Source organism: Agelaius tricolor, unplaced genomic scaffold (assembly GCF_023055355.1).
Source record: "Agelaius tricolor isolate 1412-34295 unplaced genomic scaffold, bAgeTri1.0.p SCAF_7, whole genome shotgun sequence".
In the NCBI taxonomy this organism is placed as follows: Eukaryota; Metazoa; Chordata; class Aves; order Passeriformes; family Icteridae; genus Agelaius; species Agelaius tricolor.
In genome coordinates, this window is record NW_027269267.1 from 19,490,233 (window position 1) to 19,512,499 (window position 22,267).

At 38.0% G+C, this 22,267-nt stretch overlaps 1 protein-coding gene across 3 annotated transcripts in view; it reads right to left on the bottom strand.

Moving 5' to 3' along the window:
- Positions 1-22,267, bottom strand: part of FRMPD4 (FERM and PDZ domain containing 4) — a 395,580-nt gene that overhangs the window by 182,712 nt on the left and 190,601 nt on the right. The window lies entirely within an intron of this gene.

The window sequence follows — 22,267 nt, forward strand, 5'->3', positions numbered from 1 at the left end:
AGAGATCCATATGAAAAAATGTATAATGTCTCAACTTGTCAACAAAATGAGTTGAAATCTGTATTAAAAAAGAGCCAAAAAAACAAGGGAAAAAACCCAAACAAAACTACAAGACCATAACAAGCTTCCTAGACCCTGCAAGTCTTTAAAGAACTAGTGTAACTGCAATTTTTGGTTAAAGAAATAAGACTTATGAGAAGAATGGCTTTTACCAAGATCTGTGAATATCTTGGGCTGTGACAACTAGATTTAACCAGCTTTGATAAAAAATAGATGAGCCTGGCAAACATTCAGTTTTTTCTAGTCCTCCACCTACATCGTTCTACAGTTCCTGAGGATACATTATTTATATTTCAGGAGCATTCTCCACGAGGTAATCTCCTTCTACACCAGTAGGAAAGAAGTCTCTGTTGCAAAGATCATTCATTCCAAGACAGCAAGGAAGTAAAAAGTTATCATTTTAAAAATTCAGTTTCCTAATCATAATAAAAATGCATGTTACAAATAATGGGACAGAGAAGCTGCCATTCTAAGTGAAAATTTCTTTGAAATATGAAGTTCAACAAAAGTTCTATCTGTGGCAATATCTTTCACTATTGATTTGATAAAACAATAAAAGCTCAATAAAATGAAGTCTTAAAAATACAACATCTCGATAGGTCCTGTATCTTCCTTGCTTTTCCCATTTCTTTGTTTTTCTTTATTCTTTTCTCTATATAGTTATTATGCACTCCTATTAGCACCATATTTCTCATTCAGTCACTATGCCCTTACTAAAATACTGTCTCTTTTATACCACTTTTGCTGCAGGATTGATCCCTGGAATTTTCTGGAGTGTCTGACTGTTTGGTTGGGGGTGGGGGAAAGGGGATTTACACCACATATCCCCACTCACTGCCCTGGACTGACCACCCCCATTGCTCAGCCCTGCAAAGAAGGGCAGAAGTTTCAGAGAGGTCTTGCACTGCTGGAAATTAGATTTTCTTAATAGCTGCAATACAACAGGGCATGTTGTGGTGAGTTATTACAAAAATCATTAGGGGCTTTATGGGCTCATATGCCCAACTGAGAGTACCCCCAGTGTGATAAAATTATTCTGTTTAAATTCTTTATGATCCCTAAAGTTTATCAAGCAAGACTGTTGGTAATTTCAAAAGAGTAGAAAGACTCACAGCTCCAACCAAATTTGTTTTAGAAAACATTCAGCAGTGGAGTAAGATGATAAAAAGAAAATATTATGGAAAATTTGTGAGAGTCTTCCTATTCTATCTACTATTGTTAGAGCCATGCCATTATCTACTTATCCTTTTAGTGGATAAAAGAAGATGACATCATGGAAAAAGAGCAATCTACCTTTTCTGGAGTAAAGACAAGGAACTTAATATCTTTCTGGTTAATGCTCAATGCAATGTGCAGAGGAAGAAAAAGACATGATAACTGCATTACAGAAAAATTATAAATTTGAGAACATAATTTTGATAACTTAAGGTATGGCAAATTAATGCTCTCCAGAGAATTATATTAATTGTAAGTTACAGACAGAAATAGTACAATTCCAAGTAGAGAGACAGAGTAATAACCTATCAGCTATTCTTGCATGAACCAAGATTTAATTTTTCTACCTTCTGGCTTCATCCTGAGTTTTTAAGCAATACATGCTGATGTTGGCAAAGGCTGATATTAGGTTAATTAGTTATACCTAATATGCATAAGTGTTTGCTGAACGAGTCCAGCACTTTCACTGGCATCTTTTTTCCTCCCCTGTATTACTGATTGCAGTTCCTGACCCACAGTGAAGAACTAAAATATTTCCCTTCTGTATAGGCAGAGTTGCTGATTCTGTGTGCACTGTGCCTTCATACTCAAGGAAACGCTCACTTGGTGGGGAAACAGAGCATAGAAGGCAACCTAGGTAGCACAGAGATTCCAATTTTTGGTCATTCAACATTTAATCACTTATTAGTAATTTCCAGTATCAGCCAGTTCATATTTTTTTCCTATTCAAAACAGAGTGCTACAAGATAACAATTACCTCTTCAAGTACAGGGGAATTTGTAGGGGTTTTGTTATGGAGGTTGGGTGAAAGCTTAAGGCATCCATTTATCAAACATTCTGTCCCTCCAAATCAACAGGAGAAAGAAAACAAAATCAAACCAACCCACCTCCCAAAAAAAAAACAAACAACCCAAACCCCACCCACCATAACAAAACACCTAAACACATTAAAAAAATAAAAGCAAGGGGAAAAAAACAACCAAAACAAATTCAGAGAATAAAAAGATACCCTTCTTTCCTCTCTGAAATAGAAGGCAGGCATACAGAAGAACTTACATTCCACCTGGTGGCAATTAGATATGCTGAAACCTACTGACTGCAATACAACTTAATTAACATTATAGACATAACATGTGTAAGAGGGAAAAAATGTAAGAGCTGAAACAATGTCAGCTCCCTGGTAGTTCAATATTTGATTTGTTCATTTTTATTCTCAGCTAAGAATTGACCCTCTTTCTAGTATGTCCCTCACTGAATAATTCCAGGAGAAGTAATAGGTATTTTGTATTCAGATCAAGACTTTTCTATTTTGCCTACTGAGGAAACTCATCATTTCAACTGCTTTACCTTTAATCAAACCAACACAGATGTGCTGTGGGAGGCAATGTTCCCAGACAGGGAACTGGAAGCACCACCCAGTGCACAATCCAAGAGTTGTTCTCTTATGCCAAGTTTCATTTGCCCCATTTCAACCAACTGAGTTAAATCCTAAAGTCCTGTTTTTTTCAATTGGCTCTCAATTGTAAGTAAAACAGGGACTAAACCATATCAGGCTCTCAACCTCTGGCAGACCACTGTGCTGGTTCTTTGCAGAAGGCCCCACCATGTCCCAGTTTAATTTCAGGTCACCACGCACCAACAAGTAAATAACCTTTATATTCTTATTTGTACCACCCAGTTATTCCACCCAACACAGCAGTTTCTGCATATTTGTCTGCAGAAATTCAAACAATGATGCTGACTGCCAAGAGTCGCCATCCAGTTAACAAGAAAACAAACTCAAAGAATAAATGTACTGATGATTGACGAGAAACCTTGACCACATATATAGCTAGCAATTGAGTGGAGGAAAATTCAAACAATTTTCATGCTGCAGAGTAATACCCCAAAATATCAATTTTACACAGAGATTTGTAATTCAAAGATCACCAAATCACTGCTTAACTGAGTGAATGCTCTGTCACATGTAAACAGTTCTTCAAAGAGGTGATCTTGGAAAACACTTTATACTAAGTATGAAGTAGCAGAGAAAACTAAACTCAGAACTTTGTTAATCTAAATTAATCTGGTTAATTCCAATACAGCCAATAGAAGTTCTCTATCTGGGGGTATGCAGCTTTTTAGCTCTGATTTAGGATGGGGTGATTGCTTGAAAACATGAAGAAGAGACTGGGTGACAGCACAAACCAATGTAAAATGAAAACTGGAAGGGGACATTTACAGTTCCATTTGTGAGTTTAAAGACTGGAAATTTAAAAAGCTTACTCTGTCACTAAAATATCACTGGATTTCAACAGGACCGAGACATCTTATTCTGAAACACCACAGACTTTAAGTTCCACACATATTTTCCTATCAATAAATAGAACTATTCAGAAAGTCACTCTACCACTGTCCATCTAATCAAATCACACAAGTCTTTGGAAGCATATTCCTTCCACAAGACATAATAACTCTATTACTTCACTTTACCCAAGGTAAGAGTCCAATAGAGATGAGAAGCTGGGTGTTAAGGAGTTATAAATCAAATGAAAAGCAAGAGAGATGACAGCCTTGTTTCCTATAGTCTTGATTCATAAAGCTGCCAGCAGTGGTGCTACAATAACTCACATACACCAGGATTTTCCACTTTGACATTGAGTATCCTGAAAATTGACTCATCTTCCTCTGGCCAGTTGTTGAGGGAGAGAGGGTTGTGTTCTGGGTGGATTTTCCTTTTTTTCTTTTTGGGGTTTTTTTTGTTTGGTTGGTTGGTTTGGTTTGATTTGGTTTTATTAAATTGCATACATGATTTACATAACAAAATGTAATAACCTTTTTGTATTTCTAACTCAATTTTTTCTGGTCTCACATCTCTTCAGGCAAAAAAAAGCCTAAAAATTTCAGATTTTGAAGTCTGAGAAAACAAAACAGCCAAAATTTCATAAGCAGAAGTTTTGGGGAAGTCTCACTTAGGAGGACTGTTAAGGGTGTGAAAACACTGAAAGGGATTTATGCACAGATATTTTTTAACATCCATCTAATGTTATAGGTTCACTACCACCCCAGATCACCAGCCTACCTGCACATTAGTAGTAAAGTAGAATTGGAAAGAGGATTTCCATCCTTAACTTGCCACACTACTGTCCCCTGTCTATCTTTGAAAAGGAAGGGCCAGTAAGACACAGCTGAGCCTATGGCTTACATAAAGTATTTCAAGTAAATCCATCTGCCAATACACATCGTAGAAATCTAATCAGTAGTGAGGTTTGCATGTTTGCACAGCTGTTATACACAGGCACTCTTTTCACTGCTGTTTTATCCATATTTTTTAATAAAGTGTATGACTGTTAAATTATTGCCTTCTTCCTCCTCTTTCAATCTGTTTCTCTGGTTTTCACTAATTTGCATAATTTCTCTTCACCTTTAATTTCCTTCGTTATTTAACAACTTTCTCCACCACTTTTCTCAACTTTCCAGCCTCTCCTTTTGCTACATGATTTCTTCTTTTCCACTTTACATTATGGTTTCCTTATATTTCACTCTTTGCCAACTTGACTTTTTTCTTGTTCCCTACTGTCTTTGTAGAATATCTCAATTTGAAAGGCACTCATGATGACTGAGTGCAACTCCCCTGTTCCTTGCAGAGCTACTCAATACTTTGGACAATGCTCTCAGGCACATGGTGTGATTCTTGCAGTGTCCTGTGCAGGGCTAGGAGCTGGACTTGATGATCCTGATGGGTCCCTTCCAACTCAGCATATTCTGTGATTTTTTAATTCTAGGCTCACAGTGAATGTTCTGATCACAAAGACATTAATAGGTGGAACACAGTAGCATAAAATTTCTTCTTGTGGAAAATTAAATTTCCTCTTATTAAGGAAGAGCCTAAGGATTTGTACCGTGACTGCAACAGCACTGTGCACTATCTCAGTGCTGAACACACCAACTTCCTATTAGCAATCCTTCTTGCTATAATTGACATGCAAGTGTTTCCTCTTGCGAACCAACCCACTCCAGCCCCATCCCCAGCAGGGTTACAGTGCAGCAGCTCCCCAAGAGGAGGGCAGTGGATGGTTACTGTTCACTTTGAGGTACAGAAGGCTGGTCTCCATCACTTTTAGTAGGGTATTAATGATGTTATTCTTGGACCCAAAAATGTAGGACTGATGTGGCTTTTTTGAGAGCCCATTTCATTGATTAACTGTACTCACAGCTGTGAAGCTCTTTTCAATATTCAGTTTAATTATGTCTTTGCTGATGCCTAAAGACTATTACTTCTCCAAATGCTTATCATGGTCAGCCATCTAAATGTGTTTATTTTGCAGAACATGAATAAGTGATGCATCTAATCACAATGCGAGTGTTACGCGGCTTCACAACATTTTTGTTGTCTGGCAGAATGAGCAAGCCCAGAATAGGCACTTGTCTGTTGGCTCTGTCATCCTGTTATAGAATTTCCATTCATTTAATAGCCCTGGGCTGGCAGCTAAAGCAATCATCAATGGCCAGAAAGCATCCATCGACCAAAGCCATAGTCCTTCATTCAAGCTTAGACAATTTAAAGTACACTCCAGCTCTCCTCCTAAAAAGATTTGGGGTTTAAAGATTAAGATTTGTAGAAAACTGAACATCTGAAAACTAAAATGAGAAGAAATGTAGACTCCTACAGTTGGCCTGTCATTAACAACAGGCCAATGAGAAAGGCATTGATGGCAGACCATCACACAGGTACTTTCCACACAGCATGTAAAACCATCCCTGCTGCTAAGGAAAGAGTTCTGCCCTCATATTTGCAAGTGCCACAAGCAAGCATGAACTCCTTTTCTTTCCTGATGCCAAAACACTATTAATTTAAATTAGCAAAAATATCTTCTCTCCAGAGAGGAAAAGAAGAGCTCTTTCTCAGATGGGGTATATTCTGAAATACTCCATGGTTCATACTAATCCAACAGTGGACAGCTAGGCTTGCTCCCTTCTAAGCACAAAACCTGGTGAAGTATTTCCCCAGTGCCTCCCTAGGAAGACAGCTTGCTCTCTGGAAGTTTGAGTTGAGAAAAGCTTCCTCCACTTAGGATGAAATCCCCCAATGGCCATCCTTTAATTTTCTACTTATCATTCAACAATCTAAGGAAAGTGTGTACATAGTCTCTGCAAGCGGCTGAAGGAAAATCAGCTTCTTTTCTTGCCTCCTGGTGAGTCACAGCACTGTTAGAGATGCAGAAAAAAAATATTTATTTTATTTAATCTGTATTTTCTCCACATTTTTCTCGAGGCTATGGATCCTTTGGAAGTCTCTGAGCAATATCAGTTCTCCTGCCCCAGCTGGTACAGTACTGTACAGTAACATGGAATTTGCCTAGTCTTCCTTAAAATAGGTGATACTGCCAAGTCCCAGAAAATCAACAGCCTTTGGTACCTACAGTGAACTCAGGCAAAACAAAGTGGGAGCTCAAAGCACTACTGAAATGTGCGGACTGTGGGGGAAATATATCAAAAACTAGGGAACAGGAGACAAATACAAACATTTATGTTACTATGAAGGGCATGTAATTAAAAATGCAATTAAGCAGGAAGTCACTTAAGAAGAGAATAATTCAGAAGAACATATTTGAGTACAAAATGCAATTAATTCAGGCAGGAAATAAGAATTAAAAAGTAATTATTATGTTTTGCAAAGGCAGAATAACTGTGATTCAGTGTAACTGAATCACACTGTTCAGTACCTTGTGGGGTTTTTTGGGTTTTTTTTGCTTTGGTGGTTTTTTTTGCTTTGGTGGTTTTTTTTGGTTTTTGGGTTTTTTTCTTTCTGTTGCTGTTTTTTATTTTAAAGTTTAACTAGTGGATCCACATACCCCCCCATCCCCACCATGCCCTCCCAGATCAATCAAAAATAGTAATTAAAGTTCCACTTCAGCATCCCAATATGCCTTAGGGTAACACCACACATAACGTCATGGAAATAGCAGGAAGAAAGCCAGCCATCAAATAATTGACTACTGCTCAAAGCACTTATGCTTAGGACCTGGGTCCTGGTTTCCTACAGGACAGAGACTTTCAGTAGCAGCCCTTGTGCCATAAACATAATCACCCCAATTGATTTTAAAGACTGGTTAAAAGCTATTGCCAGTGACAGACCAGGTAAGGCAAACGATCTCTGTTCAGGGACTAAACAAACTGAATTTGCTCTTGAAATATTTTGACCTACATCCCACAAGTGCTCCCAGCAGAGCTCCAGCAATGAATACTGAAGCCCTATTTCTCCAGCCTCTACTCCAGACTGCACACCAGCTCCAGCACATGCCTCCCTCTTTTACACTCAGGCAGGGAAAAAGATCTCCCCAGCCCTCAACAACAGTCCCCAAGGTGTCTGCTAAGAGGGCAAGAGAAAAAAGACACAACATCTTTTCCAAGAGAAGCACATTTGGTAGCCTTCAAGAAGCAGAAGGGGTAGTAGTGAATAGTAGTGCTATTTTAAATAGCATGCAGATGTCAGAAGATGACAAAAAGAAAAATATGCTAAAAAAAAAAAAGCTTAAAATGTCAAGTGCCTTCATGCAAACCAGATTATACAGGGCATGGGGCAAATCAGCAGGAGCAGCACATGAGCCTAAAATGCAGCAGCAGCAGCTGCTCAAGAAGAGGAGCAGCAGTGATGTTCACCAATTCCAGATATACCTCAGGATTACCCCTTCAGATCTCTGCAACACTTCCAGCCTAAGTCTCATCCCAACACAGTCCCACTTCCAAGGGGTGCAAACTGGGTTTCCATTTCACTGCAGTATAGTAAACCAGAACATGCCATACTTTTTGGTTTGGTTTTAAATTGTGTCAAAAGATACTAAACATGAAGACTATCTTCTAAAGAGAGCTGCTTCAGCACCAACAGTTCAGTAAAAAAACAGCTGGACCTACAAGCACTTACAAATCTTGGAAATAATTTTATCACATGTTACTTTACACTAGATGCCCATAGTAAGCCAATTTTCTTCAAGTAATGTTTTTGGTGATAGTTCTCTCTTCTTCCAAAAGCCCTAATAATCTTTCAAAAGAGAATAATGACCTGGATCTGACCAGGTATAGTATAAAGTATTTCGGCAGTTCACCACATTTTTAATTCACTTTGATGTCTGAGCCACTGTGGATTCACTTTCATGATCATTTTCAGAATTAGGTTTACAGAGAACACACATGCTAACCTTTTGCAGAAACGGAATTTAAAAATTAATTAACAATATGCTTTCCCAACAAAACCTTTAATATAAAATAGTTCTCAGCTGAATCAGGGAAATTAACAGATAATGTACTTATCTTGTCCAAAATAGAGCAAAGGAGTTAGCATGCTGGGTAGCAGAGTTGAAGCAGCAAGGTCCAAAATTCAGAGTAATTATGAAGAACGGAACATTTGGAGATGGCTGGTGCTCAGTCAGTCACATTGTGAACAGAGAAAGACAAAATTCATTAAATAAATTATTCATTAGTATTTAACAACTTGGCACTGAATACAATATTTGTCTTTTGGCAAAAGAACAGTGCTATGAATCCATCCACTTGTAACTCACTGCTGAAAAAGTTAATGCCATTTATTGACAGGTTAATTTATAATATCACCTTAATTAAAATGAGATTATCTTATCACTTTCTGTCTGAAATGAAACTGCAGCTGATTGAGAACACTGTACCTACAGGCTAATGAAAGATTTCAAGCAGCTCACTGTCCAATTAATATCAGCATCTGGTTTGGAGATTTTTTTTTCCCTGTCAAAGCATTAGCCCTATATTAATTACACTTTTACTTAGCAGTAACAGAAATTTTCAATCTTGATGTTATCGTTCAAACAAAAATACAGACAAACTTCATATTGCTAGTACAAAACAAGGTAAAAAACTTCTCCTAGCCTGATTTCAAGAGTTATCCCAACAGAATAATAACTGGAGAAATGGATGAGTCCCTTATGCCCAAAACACTGGAAGAGTGACCCATCTACTTCTACCTGATGCATCCTGTCTGGAGCTGGCTGCATGATGGACCAAACTTTGTTTGGGAAAAAAGGCGACTTCTTGGTGCCTTCTTCACGAAGGCAGCTTTTAATCTGATCTTTGCCTTGAGAAAAAGCCATTGAATAATTCACTGAATTTCAAGATTTGGTGCAGCTGGAGGATTTGGGACAGAGAGACTTGGGGTGTGTGGAGGCAGTATTTTTTTACACATTACAATCTCAGAACATGTAAGATGAATGGACCAACATTTACCTCCTGCCTGCTTATTAACACTGATTAGAGCAATCAAGCATGATTTCTGAAATAAGTTTTTTTTTTCCCAGAAAATGTTCATCACTAACTGTATCTAGCACTACAATACCATAACTATACAATTAATAATAATAAAAAAAAATAAAAAGAGAGGAAGTATAAAGTCCAGACCTGGCTCGGTGGTTTAACACTGTGAACATGGGGCACTTAAGAATATCTTATCCACATATTGTATGCAAGCTCTGTTATTCCTTGGGAAAGGGATAGTGCCATTTCCTTAAGGCATTCTTACAGTGACACCAGGCAAGAGATGGCAATTTGGTGTACCAAATGGTCACTTGAGAATGCAGCAAGTACTCATTTCTGAGAGAGATTGATTCAGTAGTTGGGTTAAGCTCTGTAGTTGCCAATATTTTGCTCACTGGTCCTGAGCTCAATATACTCTGAATAAATTAATAAAGAAACTAGGAAAACAGAAAAGAAAAAAAAAACAAAGAAAAAAGACAAAAAGACAAGTACTACCTTTGCTGCATAACTGTGATATTATCTGATATCTTTTCCCTTAATTCTGAGTGGCATTACCAGCAGCAATTTGAATCCAAATACCAGAAAGCTTCAAAATACCAGAAATGCTTCAATGACTTTACATATGCTCCTACCTAAAAATCCATAGGGAAAAAAAGCCAATAAAATCATACTTTTGCTTCTCATGAATGCTCAATTTTAATTAAATGTCATTACTCCAACTAGATCACACTTCATCTTTCTTTCAGAAGCCAAGCAGAAAATCTATGATTCTGCCTCCTTTTAAGAGAGTTTTAACCATGTGTCTAGGTTCTCATATACCTTTTACTTACAAGATTTCCTATGCTTCCCTATAAACTGAAGCAATTTTATCCCACCCATGTAGCAGCTCTATGCAACTGTTGCCAAGCCAATAAATTAACAAACTCTTGAGCTGATCATGCAAGGTAATTCTTTTTTGATTGCTTCTGGAATCAACAGACAGCAGTCCCCTCTCATACCTGAAGCTCAAACTCAGCTTTGGATCCCTATTATTGTATCTACCAAAGAGTTTTGATACAAAGAAACATTATAAAAAGCTTTCTAACACTTGGGTCCCCAAAATGATCAAACTTTATTATTTTCCTCCACTGTAACGGGTCTGCACTGCAGATTTAAAGGTTCAGGATTCACATTTTGGCAACAGTGTACCTAGAAGAAACTCAGAGTTCCAAACCACTTTTCAGAAGGAAAAAAAATAAGAAAGGGTGGGTTGTTTTTCAAGTTAGTGTTTCAAGAGTAAATCCAATTCTCTGTCAAAAAGGACCTTTAAGATCCATGGGTAAAAGCCAAACTCTATGCATCATGAGCAGATGCATTCAACCTTCTGCTTCTCCTAACCCCAAAGGAGCTCCCAGTCCAACATACTTTCACTGTCTCACACCTCTCTCTTCCTGCCATAATCATCTCCCTCTGCCCCATGGGCCAAATTTGGGTGCTCTTTCCCAAGTTGTGCAGGTTCTTTTCTTTCCCACCCACTTCTGTTTCCAATACCCTTCTCTCCTGCACTCCTGTTCGTACATTTTCTAGCAAAAGCATGAATTAACTGAAAAAAAAAATAAATGCAATGTAACATTTGTCTCATTCTACTGTAACTAAAGAAAGGAAATCTTTACTGCAGGCATATGAGCTAATGTCCTAATAGGGACAGCTGCAAACACTGAATGTTGTCAGAAAGCTGGTGATTGCCAAAATAAAATATCAGCATAAACCAACTGCTATGCCAGCTATTCCTAGCCTTGAATATGTACCTCCTTTCCTAGAGATGGAGATCACTTTTTCAATACCATAACGTGCATTGGATAAATTAGGCAGCTGCCTGAAGGCTGCTAGAAATGCTCAGTCTTGAGACAGCAATGAAAATGATCACATATCTTGAATTATTTATTAAAGCTGTAATAAAAATATTTTGGAAAGTAATGGCCATGCTTGATTAACTAGTAATGACTACACAAAACTAGAGTTGCCTGAGATAAATCTCACTTAATTTAAAATAAAGCAGTTTGAAAAAGTGGAAAGTGGAAATAAATGACATGAACTCAATGGAGTTACTCTGATATGTCTTGGAGAGCAAATCCCTCTGGGTTACTCATATTCCAGATCCTGAGATAAGGTTTTCAGTTGAACTCACAACATGGCTCCTCCCTTGGTTTGTCAGAAGACCTGCACTAAAATTGACCATGGAACACAAAGTATTAAAATGTTTTTTCTGTTTAAAATTCCCATCTCCTGTTCTTCTTACTTACATAGAGAGGAAGGGTATCCTTTATAAAGGTTTCCTAGGACAAACAATTAATTTCATACTATTTTTGCCTTCAAAAGGCAAAAATGGCTTTTCTGGCTATTTTCTTCTTTGAAAGCTCCATTTTACAATTTCAATCATGTACATCACTAAGATTCACCAACAGCAATTCTAAAAAATTTCATTATCATGATAATTAGCATACTGGCATTCTGTCCCTTGAAAAGACTGACCAAAAACACCTAACTTTTTTTTTCCCCAGCAAAGAAGACTCTTGATGCAACAGCTAAGTCTTTTTTCCAGAAAAAACTTTCAGAATTCTGGGGTTTTGGTTCCTGTCAGGTTTTTTGGTTTGGTTTGGGTTTGGTTTTTTTAAAGTAGCAGAGGTTTTAAGCTTGGCTGCTCATAGTCTGGTCTTTGCTGTGAGCAAGCCAGCATCCAAACATCATCTGTCAGGCAGTTTCACCATCCACATCATCAAAAGGCAGGGAGGGAAGCACCCCTGACAGTATCTCAGGCTGGACGGCCAAATACAGAAACTCAGATAGGAAGAGAAGGGTAAAAAGAGACTAAGTAAGGCCTGCCTGTCATCTAACAGTGAATCAGTGAATTGCTTAGGTTTTCCAGTGTGTTCTGAGATTTTCCATCGCTGCACCCTGTGAATCCAGCACAAGCATGCCTGCCAGCAGGAGATGATGACCTGAATGAGAGCTCCCATTCCTTCCTCGCTGTTGTCCTGCCCCAGCACAGCGCCCCCGTGGTGGTCACACACTCCCAGCTGCCTGGGCACAGTCAGCCCCAGCTGCAGGGATGCTTTTTCTCCTATTCCCTGCCTCTCTAAAATCCCAGTTGCCTTGCTTCCACTCCACCATTACTTGCCAGCCTCTGTGTATTGCCTTCCCTCAAAGTTCACATTGGTTATTGTGGGAGATTGACAGGTGTGTCTTGTAAAAATACAGAGATGCCAATGAAATTAGCAAGAACCATGATCTGGGCCTCTTGCTCATCTTGCACCTGGGCTTGAGCTGGGCTTAACAGCTGAATGAGGTCTGGGGGGGGGGACTGAAGGCCTCATAGCCTGATGTTACCTCAGTGAAGCACAGGAGAGCACCCAAATCTCTGTGCCAGCCATTACCCTCCCTCTCCCTCCTCCTTTCATAACAAACATTGTAATAAATCTGGTCCTTCAAGGAGATTAACAGTGTGAGTAAAATTCTGGCAGATGTCAGAGGAACTTCACTGCCACTTTCCCAGCTGGGAGGAGGATACTGAGCTGTTATGGTTCTATGTTGTCTTTGTTTCAACCATTAGCTACAAAACTCAGTTTGACTGAAGGGAACAAAAAACTCGTTATTCATCATTTAATTTATATATTAAAAAGAACACATCAACCAATATGAAAATGAGAAAACATTTTCCCCCCACCATCTCTGATGGCAGCAACAGATAAGCAATTATTCTTGACTACAGTCACACTTCCATTTTTCTAAAAAAATAAAAAATTGATACTTGAAATCCTCCATTATGGAGGATCGCAATACAAACAAACTTCACAGAAAATGTTCACTTGACAGGCTCGCTCCTTGCTCTGCCCTCCAAAGCAGGGACACCTCTTGGGTAAGATTTGTACCTCTAACCACATCAAAGCACACACAAGGACACTTGCACAGAGCACTACACGCTCATATTTTCAGGTTGAGTGAATTTATCACCAGCAATCTAACAATAATCTATCACCTGTTGCTTCAAGAAACTGCACTTTGTGAATCTGTGATGGTGAAAGTTCTGATTCAATGTAACCAGACTTACAGTGTTGAATTGGTTATAAATCAGAAATTAGGCCAGCTGCACCCCGTCCTTCTGATGTCTGAGGACAAGTTGGAACACAAGGGGGGTTATTTTCTGCAAAATTTCATACTCTTATCACAACAGTTATATAAGGTGCAAGTTATACCTTACATAAGGTGAAAATATGCTGCTTATTTTGACAGTTCAAGAACAAATAAACAAAAAGCCCCGGCAACCAAAAAAACCACCACACACCCCCTCAAAAAAAGGAACAGCAAAAACAAAAGTGCATATATCAATGGAGAGAAACCAGGAATCATGTTTCACAGACAGCAGAAGATGGGAATCCTATTTTAAACAAGAACTCAGGAGCCAGAAGTAACTCACATTAAACATGAGAATTGAAAACAAAACCCATTAGGAGCAATCCAGCCTTCACTGAAACATATACACATCATCATTACCAATAATAATTTGGCTCTTCATGTGTAATCACTGCATGCTAGCCTCACTTTATATTCATAAGGGTCATTAACGTCAAGAGGAATTGTGCACATGGGCACCATGTTGCCCCCATGGTGCTCCTCAGTCTGCATCTGCTGTGCAGAGAAAACCACCTCTGCTGGCCACTTCCCTCTCATCCAACTCAGGAATGGAAATGGAAACAAGGAAAATGTATTGCTTTTTTTTTTTTTTTTTTAATACTCTAATAATTTTGTACTATTAAGAGCACCAGAAAGCTAAGTTGTAACAACCATCTGTTCACATAATGCTGAATTCAAAACAGCACATACTGGAGGCACTGCAAGGACAGAATCCATCACAATCCCTGCTTCAGATTCTGATGATTGATTTTAGAGGTTATCATCATCTAAAAACGGCCACAAAGATTAAGGATTCAGAAAATAAATTTTAAAAAACCCACAACCTGCTCCCCCCCCCCCCAAAAAAAAAAAACAACACCACACACAAAAAAGCCCCAAAAAACAAACCAGCCAAAAACCCCAAATCAAAACAAAACCAGAACAAATTAAAAAACCCACCCGAGCATTAATCCACCATACTTCATTTCGGAAGTCCCCCCTTCTACTTTCCCACAACAGATACAGAACCAGGAGAAGCAGCATGATCTGCCTCCCCAGCATTTTGACAGTATCATCACAGTATGAAATTTTCACAAAGGACAACAGTCAGTCACTGCAGTGGTGTAGGAAAGGTTCAGACAGAGCACATAGCATTAAATCACTCACATGAACACACCAGTTCCAAAGTTCATCAGCTACATGGGCATTATAACCCTCAGCTGTCTGAGACACAGGGAAATCTGACTGAAGTCTGCTACACACAAGGTTGAGAAAAATGTTGAAATACAAACTTGTTACCTTGCCTTTAGTAGCTCAGATGAGCCACAAAAGTATAGTTTCCTTCATATAAAAGCTAAGCCACCAGGGAGCTTCCAGGAACATAACTGAAACACTGAAGGAATTCATCTTACAAAACTGTCTGCAATAAATAGAGAATAAATTATTCAATTGGACCAATACTTTATTTTCAAGTATACCTTATCTTCTTTTCTGAATACAGCATATCAAGTCAGTCACAGTCAAGCCACAAAGGTACAATATTTTCTTATCAGAATAACACAGGCAGAGCTATTTCTTGAGGTGGAGTTACTTCACCCTTTGGCTTCATCCTAAAACTATGTCAAACCCAAATCTATCACTACATCTACCAAATCCAAAGTGAGAGCTCACACAGGAACCTACAGAATTGTAAATTCCAAATGGTTTTGCTTTAAATAAAAGATCAGTAGAAAATGTTTGCATATCTAATCTTTATTTCTCAGGCTTATTTAAAAACCTGCATTGGGCAATTCTTGCATACATTTATAACGTGTTGTCAGTCCCTCATGCACTTCCTACATTCCTCTTACAGAACCCCAGCTTAGTATCCACATAATCTCAAGACACTTATTTATGCTTTCCATTCCACAGTAATTCCTGATTTTGCTATCTTCCTTGCAATGATTTAAACAACATGCCTTTAGATAAGGACAGCAACCTTGCTTGTCAATGCCCATTATTTTACTCTAATTATATATCTAAGTAATATTTTATTACTTTTTCATATATTCTATTACTATATCAAGTATTATGTGGGATAAATATAAGTTCTGTATCTTGCAGGACTATGGCTTAGTTTCTATTACATTAGATCTTTTTTCATAACATACTTTAATTAGGGTCATTTTCTTAGGTCATGAGGATTCAGCAGGAAGTCACCAAGCACTTCCATCTTGTTAAAGAGGATTCCATCCCCAGCTGGAGAGAAAAGGGAAGGGCACAAGCAGCTAGAGGGAACAAGTCTTCCACACGTGCAAGAATGACTTTGTTTCACTGCAAGCAAAGATTGGTTCCTGGTTTGACATCTGTCCCCAAACCTTTGCAGAATTTCCACATCACTGAACATATTTAACTTGTCTGTAGTTTCCATCTCATTTTACTAGGGAAAAAAACCATACTGCCTGCAAAAATGAAAGAAGGGGAGAAGACAGGTGTACAGAGAGGTATCACCATCACCACGCAGCCTCTGTGGAATAGACAAATCCCACTGAACTGCAGTTCAGTATTATCTGCATTGCTAGCCCACCCTCCAGCACAGCATCCTGGTCTCAGAGGTCTGGAATTTAAATATGTCTGAGATCATCTTTGTTACTGTAAGCTTTGAGCTCCTATCCCTTGAAAGGCTACTGAATGATATACAAGACTGACTGAATAATAATTAAGATATAATTGGATTTGGAAAAATCCATATGTTAAAGCCCTTAGAGCTTTAGCCCCTCTCCTCTGCCAAAAAAAAAAAAAAATCTGTCCCACTTATGCAAAAAGTATACCATAATTGCAAGTTAAATGCTGTTTTTTGATTTTTATTTTGATTTAAAAGGAATTCCCCATCACCAAGGAAAACTATTAGGTATTACAGCAAAAAAAATGCAAAATACTGCTTTATGAGTTAAAAATGATAATTTGATCAATTTTTTCAGCAGAAAAAAATTACTCTCCACTTCCTGTAGACATGACACAGCTTCACAATTTTTCAGCTGCTCCTTCACATCAGCATGTGGGTTACTATAGAACACCAAACACCATCATGGACAGATCACACAATTTCGACCAGCCCCAGTGAAAGTGTCTCTGCTTTAGTAATAAGTCATGTCTGAAACCATTTTTAAAATATAAGAAGGAAGAGCTCTGAAACCTGCTACAGTTCTAATGCAGCTTGCACAAAGACAGATCACCACTCATCCTTCACTGGCATAACTGTGACCTCAGAAAATACTTAACAAAAAAAAAAGCTATTTTTAAGTATTATTTTTAGGAAGCTAAGTTTTGAACTCCCTTTGTGATACAGTCTTTAACACAGAAAAAGTCACTAAACATATCTATGGAAATACATCTCTAAAAACACTCAGTGTTACAGATTAGGTAGAATTGTAAAAGACTACCACAAAGATATTTCATAAAAATACCATCTCTAGAAATAGTCCATGAAAATATATTATGAAGCATTGATACTTACGACAGTATTTCTAATAAAAATGTCATCGTCATTTTATAGCAAAATATTGTTCATTAGGTCATTCTCTTTGAGTTCTGAATCTAACATCCTTAGTTTACCTTTCTGTGGAAGAAAAAAATTGTGATGGATACATGCTACCACATTGAAAACATTTTGACAGTTTCAGACTGCTTTCTCTCCTCAATAACCCATTAAGTGTTTGTTTTCTAATCACTTTTTTGTAACCTACTCCTTATACAAAATAATGTGATAAACCCTAACTCACACCTAGGATTAGAACACTGAAGAAAGTGTTAATAGCTACGTATTGCAATTGCTGCTCTTTGAAAAGGAAAATGAGGATTAAACACATGAAATGGAATATCACACATCAGAGAAGAATCACTGCCCCAGAAGGTGAGAGACTGATGAGCAAGGCTCAGGATTTTGAAAGCATTATAGAAATCAGTTGTCTAGATACTGATACCCTTCCAGTTACTTGAAAGAATCACAATTACACAGGAATAGGCAGGAACTGAGTACTAATCCCTGAGGGTCAATTCCTTTGTAACTTTCCTCAAACATCAACATATTAAATTAACAACCATACCCAAATCTCTAAAAAAATTGAATGATCTCTGCTTAGTTCCCTGTCCTGGCCCAGCCCCAGCACCACAGAGGATGATTAATCCTCTTCTGCAGGGCTACCATCCTCCCTGCCCAGGCCAGCCCCTGGGAGACACCTGGCCAATCCTGCTGTGTTCTGCCTTTGCTTCAGGGACAGCAAACTGCCTTCCAGATAAAAACATGCACAAAAGTGTGAACAGATAGAGACTCCACTTTTGAGCAACCTGGTCTAGTGGGAGTCGTCCCTGCCCCTGGCTGGGGGTGGTTGGAACTGGATGATCTTTAAGGTTCTTTCCACCCCAAACTATTCTGTGATTCAAGTCAGAAAAAGTCTGCCCATCACATCTCCCCCTTAGTTCAGCTATATGGCTGGAAGCCATTTCTGTGTCAGAATTGCAAAGCAACTGGTTTGGTATTTGAAAAGAGGATCTGGATGGTAAGAAAATAATACATCTGAAATGTTGACCTTGTTAGTATTCCCATAAAACAAAGCCACAATTCTTTTAAAAACTCATTAAGGGGAAATGAAAGGATGAAAATAAACACTTGTTTAGGAGAGTTAAAAAGGGTTAGGAGTGAAACAAGGTTTCTGCCTGACAGAAACAGTGAGGGATAATTTCAAAAACCAAACCCTTTAGTGACACTATGACTTCATTTTTAAGAAAACATGTTAGTATTGTGCTCATAGAAATAACAGCACAGTATAAGCTAGAAATTCAAGCACCACAATCACTCAGTGACTCAGCTAACCCCATTCAATTCAACAATGATGACAGTAAACCCATTATGAAGCATGCTAATAGCAAATTGCAGTGTGGATTAGGAGAAAAGCACAATATTTTACCCTTGTCATCTGTATTCAGATCTCAAAAGAAAGGTAGTGAATCTACAAAAATAACAGTACTTATGTAATCCTTAAGTATTTCTGTTTCAGGTTTACTGAGGACAGGTGGCTTTTAGAACTGAGCTTCAGAATTTTTTGCAGGGATCCAGAGTTTTATTAAGTAAAGGTTTGGAACAGTCTCTTAGTAATACACACAGCCTTCAAGTGAAGCAGCATAGTATTTATAACTTAGCACTTTTTATAGCTTTAAGGGTACGTGTTACACTAACTAATAATGTAAATGTGATCTACTGAACACAAACCAGCTCATTAAAGGTTTAGCTGACCAAGCACCTTTTTATTTGGTGCATTGTACAGAGGCTACTAAAATGAGGCTCCTTGCCCAGGATAGAGTCACTGCTCAAATGAGAAGTTAATACTATGCAGCAATCAAAATAAATCATAAAATGATTAAGCAATTGTCACCCTCAGATATAAGACTGTAAAGTGAAAGAGGATGCTGTTATTTCAGAATGTATGTTATTTGGAAATGCAGCATCTCATCCAAGTTACACAGCCATGTAATAAATTGTGAAAACAAAAAATTTAATCAAAATTCTGACTAAAAGAAGTAGATACTGCATTATGTTTTTCACAGCAGTAGTAAAACAGAGATGGCAGATACCTTCATCTATGTCCCAGAAAGCCAGTTATGCATGATATAATCTATCATATCCAAATACAGCAATGCTTTTTAGACACCTATTTTATTTTAGTATGATGTTGTAAAAGACAATAAAAAAATCTATTTGCAAAGCAATGCAGGTGTGTGCCTATCTACATCCGCTCAGTATGGGTATATCTCAGAATTAACCAGATTTTATCCTAAAGTATCTATGCAGAACCTTGTCTACTTGTTTCTTGAAACATCTTTGTCTCCCACCACAAAAAACTTCATAGTAATTCAGCTTCTGAAAGCACAGACACACATTGAAGCCCCCTCAAAAATCAAAAAAAAAACCAACCAAACAAAAAACCCCCACGCACAAAAAAAAACCAAAACAAAACAAAACAAAAAAAAACCAAACCAAAACTGACCAACCAAAAAAACCCACAACCAACCAAAAAAAACCCCAACAAAATCACACCAAACCAACCAACCAACCAATATTTTTTGATCAGGTAAAATGAGCATTGAGAATTTCTTTCCCAGTAACAAGGTTGCAATGTCCTTTCCTAATCTGGGCTTCAGTTTAAACATTTTGTTCTCTCAGTTGGAGTCATCTGTCTAATCCTTATGCTTCTGGGCACAGCTGATGGGCACTGTCCTGTGTGACAGAGGAGACCATGTCCTCTCAGACTATGCTTACAATATACAATATTTCACCAATATTTATACATACCTTTGCTCTGGCACAAAGATCATAAGCAACCTAAACTTCAACCTACATCTAAGTCCACAAAATACCATCTTAATAGGAACTGTCCTTGCACTGACCACCTTTATCATTGCCATGCATATTCTGCTACAACTAAATTTTTGGTTGTTTTTTTAATTAAAGAGGTTGGGTTTTCATGAGGCTCTAGCAAACAGGAAGAACTATCTCTTGTTCTTGCTTTGTTCAGACAAACAATATCTCTGGCCTCAATCCCTAGTAAAAAGTTACCATCTCCATTAGGCTCAAATGGAAATCCCAAGACCCTCAGAGGTACACCACTATGGATTGCCTGTTTTAGAGATGACATCTGCACCAGATTTTTCTGTAAATAATTATTACTTAGCTTTTCTTCTAAAAACGCATGATATATGTTTGGAAATGAAAAATACAAAAACGAGGCAAAATGTGTGTAAATACAAAGTAATTTTTCAGATGTTTTCCTCCAGAGGATGGAGGATGGTAGATGCTTCCACCCCAGCATGTTCAACTGCTCTCCAAAGTACAAAGAAAAATTAACAGGAACAAAGGTACTGGAACACTTTTTGTTACATAGTATTTTTTATTGCTTTTTTCTCACTTCTGCAGCATTATGTGACAGACTAAACCAATTATTTGTCACCAAGAACCAGAGGTAAGATCATTTGTGAAACTGGCACTTAAAGGAGAAGGGGAAAGCCTAAAACAGCTTTCAAACCTTTATTATTTTTTATGGTTGGATAAAAAGAAATGCTATTGAATCATACTCCACCTCTCAGATAACCTGGAAGAAGTTTCATGGTTGCCCTTCAAGAAATTCCTACATGACCATATTCATTTCCTACCTTCTTTTGTCACCAAATTATCATTCAGTTTCTTCTCATCTAGAGCCACCTCCTTTCTTTTGGGAGCTCTGCACCCCTGAAGTTCTTTTCCCTATTTTCCACTCCCATTTTTCTCATCCTCTGCCTTTTTCAGCTTTCGCTCAGCAGAGCCAAGAAGGAGCACAGGCATCACAGCAGGGGTACCCACACCCCCCCTACGTGTGTGGGTACCACCAGTGCAGCCCTCAGAAGCTGTTTCTGAGCACGAGAGGCTGGGCTCAGGAGGCAGGTGGGCTCTGTGAAGCCACACAGGGGCTGAAGGGACCCCTGGAAGGCAGCAGGTCCCAGCTCCTGCTCACTGTCAGGTCACTGATGACTCTCCTGGCTGTGTAAGATGAGGCCTCACAGACCCAGCTGGAAGAGCCATTCTGTGTCTTACAGGGTGACTAATTAAAGTAATGGCCACTTTTAGTTAAGCATATAACTGAGTAATTTTCCATTTTAGTTAAAATGGTAATTTTCACTGTGTCTTCCATGTTCAGTTGTATTTCACCACACTTTAAAAAAAAAGTATTATTGTGGATGTCAGAGTGCAGGAGGACAGAGAAATAGGCTCACTTTCTATCAGCTTTTGAATAAGAAATACAGTAGAGAGGATCTTCATTAATTCAGATCATACTAGTAAGACCAACACTGAATTATTAAATTATGGTGAACAAGTTCCAGAACAAACAGCATAAACGGATTCTTAACTTCCAAGTGTATTTTGCTCATTTATGCTGACAGCTGTAACACAACTATAATTACTTACTACACGCAGTAAATTACAACCTTTTTAAAAAAACCCTTCATCATAGTATCAATCATTGAAGTTCTGCTGAGTAATGCTGAAACCTCTTTTTCCATTGTTTTTCTTCATCCTCTCACTTTTTCTCACTTTTTCTCACTTCTAAGTGAGAAAATTAACAGAGATGTTCTGGCATATATATATATATATATATATATATATATATAGCAATGGGATAGTGGGAAAAAAATCATTTGTACTAATTTTTTCAGAAGAAATTTTCCTTCTAAAAATACAAGACTCCTCACACAAGATTCTTTTTCCATAAGATGGCATGGTTTAGGGGAGAAGAGGAGATATACTGGGATGCTATGAAGATTGTTGTCAGCATGAGTATAAAATTTATCCCTATTTATCCCTTGGGGCCTTTCAGTGAGGTCTCAGATGGGAAAAGAGCACAGAGTTGTACTAAAGAATAAGTAACCATTCACTAGTATTTCAAGGTATGTTTTCTTTTGTTTTTTTATCTGAGTGATGGTGAAATATTTTATATATATATATATACAATATTTCACCATCACTCAGAAAAAAAAAAAAAAAACCAAAACTTGAATTGTAAACAATTCAAGTAAA